The following is a 3,493-nucleotide window of genomic DNA, read 5'->3' as shown; positions in this document are numbered from 1 at the left end:
ATCACACATGAAAGAAATGTACATAGTTTTATAAATAGGCAGGCGGTTTCCGTGACTGCTCTGATCGCTGTATCACTGCCGGAGGTTCCCGGTCTACCAGCCCCCTTGACTGGCTGGGTAGACCAGAGCTCTTCAACCCGCTCACATTGGGTAGACCAGCGTCTCGTTGACTGATCGGGCCGGGTAGACCAGTATCTCTTCGGCTGGTCTGGCCAGGTAGACCAGTGCTCGTGTCTTTGAACAGAGCAGTTCCTGAAAGACTGGAGAACAAGTCCTCAAGCAAGTTCTGTTCCGAGGGCATGGTTCCTCCAGTCTGTGGTGATTCAAACAATGTTAAGTCGTCCTGCAATTCTTTGTGAGTCTCGCAAGCCCCAGGAGACTCAGGTGCATCGCAGCTGCCAGGCAGCTCCCGGCCCTCCTATTTATTGGCAGCCAGGGTCTGATTAGCATGCCGTCGACAAAGGTGATCGATGTGGTGGTGCAACACACGCCCATCTTCCAGGACCACTTCATATGACAGTGGCCCTGACACCTTGCAAACCACAGCTACCACCCAAGGTGCCCCTTGTCTGTAATTCCTTGCCCAAACTCAGTCACCAATTTTCAAATTTCTCGGAGGCTTGGGCTTTGCTGTTTCTGTTACTACTCGGTCCGGATGGAGATGGTCCAGCTTCGTGGTCAACTGGCGTCCCCATCACAGTTCCGCTGGGCTGTGGCCCATTGATGTGCAAGGGGTTGTATGCTGGCAGAGCAGAAAGTCTACCAGCCAATGATGCCAATCCCCAGATGCTATTCTTTTTAGCGACTCCTTGGTCGTCCTGACCATACGTTCTGCTTGACCATTTGAAGCAGGATGAAAGGGGGCTGAAGTGGCATGTCTAATCATGTTAGTCCTTAAGAAGGACTGAAACTCAGCAGCAGTAAATTGTGCCCCATTATCTGACACAATTACATTGGGTAAGCCATGCATGGCAAAGATTCTGCGCAGTTCCTGGATGGTCCTGGCAGTAGTCATAGTAGGGACAGGTGCTACCTCAAGCCACTTAGAGTAACTGTCCACTACAATGAGGAACACCTGTCCTTGAAAGGGTCCTTCATAGTCTATGTGAATCCTAGACCAGGGGATTTGCGTAGTCTCCCAGTGATGTACTGGGCTTCAGGCATTTCAGGTCTGGTCTGCTGGCAAACTTGGCATCCTTTCACTTGAGCTTCTATCTCCTTATCCAATCCTGGCCACCACAGGTAGCTTGTCGCGAGTGCCTTCATCCTGACTATTCCAGTGTGTCCCTCATGCAGAGATTCTAAGACTCTTACTCTTAATGTGTGTGGGACTATAACCCTGCTTCCCCATAGAATGCATCCCTTGTATACAGATAGCTCATCTTGTCTTCTGATGAAGCTGTGAAATTCTGTCCCAGGACTGGCTTCTGGCCACCCCCTCAGCACCCAGTTCAAAACACGCTGAGTGTTTTGTCAGTGGGTGTTTCAGCAGCCACATTCCCTGCATGAAGGGGAGACTCTGGCAGATCCTGGATTGCCATGATGTGTGCAGCAGGTGCGGGGTCTGGTTCTGAATTAGGCAGGGGCAACCTGCTGAGTGCATCAGCGTGGCCCATTTCCTTGCCAGGCTTATGGACTAGCCTGTAATTGTAGGCTGCCATAAAGATTGACCACCTCAGCATCCTTGGAGAAAGGATCTGAGGGGTTTGCTTGTCTGCAGTAAACAGACCTAGAAGCGGCTTGTGGTCTATAAAGACCGTAAATGGGTGACCATAAAGGAAATCATGGAATTTCTTTATTCCAGCTACTATGACTAATGCCTCCTTATACATTTGTGCATAATTTCTTTCCGCAGGAGAAAGTGTCCTTGAATAATATGCTATGGGAGCTTGCCTCCTGTCAGCCATTAAATGGCTCAAAACTGCTCCTATCCCATATGATGAAGCATCACATGCAATACTGATAGGCAGTTTTTCATTGAAATGTGTTAACACAGAGTCTGAAGACAGCAGTGATTTGACTGCTTTGAAACTTTTCTCGTGGACGCTAGTCCACTACCATGGTGCCCTTTTATCCAGGAGGCTATGCGGAGGCTCTGCTAATGCTGCCTTATGCAGAAGGAAGGCATGGTAAAAATTAAGTAACTCTAAAAATACCTGCAGCTCCCCCTTTGACTTAGGTCTGGGAACCTGCTGAATAGCCTTAAGCTTTGAGTCAGCGGGGTGGATTTCGGCAGCGTCTATCCGGAATCCCAGGAACTCAGTGGAGTTCACACCTATTTGACATTTGTCTCTTTTGAGCTTCAACCCTGCTTCGCGGAAGCGCTGAAGAACAGCCCTTAGACGTTCTGCTAATATTTCTTCTGACTCCCCAGCAATTAGAACATCGTCAAAATAAGGACACACACCTGGAATATTTTTGAGCATGCGTTCCATCATGCTCTGAAAAAGCCCTGGGGCTACACTGACCCCAAACTGCAGGCGACAAACCCTGAATGCCCCTCTATGGATAACTATTGTTTGTGCCTCTGCAGTGGCATCATCCACAGGCAGTTGCTGATATGCCTGTGCTAGGTCCAGCTTTGCAAATTAGCGACCTCCCTGTAATGATGCCAGGATGTGGCTAACTACAGGTACCGGGTATGCATGCTGCTGAAGTGCCTTATTAATGGTGCACTTATAATCAGCGCAGATGTGCACTTCACTATTTGCTTTAACTGGTGTGACTATGTGAGTTTCCCACAAACTGCTATCTACCGGTTGCAGCACACCTTGCTGCACTAACTTATCTAGCTCTGCATCTATCTTGGGTTTAAGGGCAAAAGGGACTCTGCGAGGCTTGATCCTGATTGGAGTTACAGTTGGATCAAGGTGGAGAGCGATTGATGCTCCATTGTATTTGCCTAAGCTGGGGCTGAATACATCAGCAAATTCCTGGCAGACAGCTGCCAAATCCGCTGTTTGGGTTCTGTTGATGCCAGTCACATGGATGCCCAGGGCATCAAACCAGTCTAGGCCAATCAGGCTTGTGCGCTGTCCTTCAACTACCATGATGTTGAGGGGACCCTCAAACTCTTTGAACTTTACTTTTAACATGGCTTTGCCTTTAACCACTATGCGGGAATTTTGAAAATCTGTCAACACTAGATTTGACGGCTTGAGTCTGACTCATTTCCCGCCATGTCTTCAGATGTAATTGAAAGTTTTGTAGGAGATTATGGACAGGGCTGACCTGGTGTCCAATTACATTGAGCATGGAACTCCTTGTAGCTTGACTCTTAGTCTAAGCTTTTCTTTGAGGTGGTGATGGGCTCCTGTTCTCAGAATGCTCCTTCTTCCAGAGCAATATTCTACTCTGTTTTGCTCTGGAGCCCCTTTACCTCTCCTGGGGAAGTCTTTGGGTGGAGATTCCCTCTGGCGACCTTTACAGATGATAGCGATGTGGCCCTGTTTGCCACATGCTCAGCACACAACCATATGAAACCTGCATTCTG

The 3,493-nt window shown here is 48.6% G+C and overlaps 1 pseudogene; it reads right to left on the bottom strand.

Annotated features, from left to right (window-relative positions):
* Positions 1-589: 589 nt before the first annotated feature.
* On the bottom strand, positions 590-3,095 carry LOC107284372 (annotated as a pseudogene).
* Between the last annotated feature and the right edge of the window lie 398 nt (positions 3,096-3,493).

This window comes from Protobothrops mucrosquamatus, unplaced genomic scaffold, assembly GCF_001527695.2.
Source record: "Protobothrops mucrosquamatus isolate PMUCROS unplaced genomic scaffold, P.Mucros_1.0 scaffold82, whole genome shotgun sequence".
Lineage (NCBI taxonomy): Eukaryota > Metazoa > Chordata > Lepidosauria > Squamata > Viperidae > Protobothrops > Protobothrops mucrosquamatus.
The sequence above is the reverse complement of the archived record's forward strand: the minus strand, read 5'-3'. Positions and strand labels throughout refer to the sequence as shown.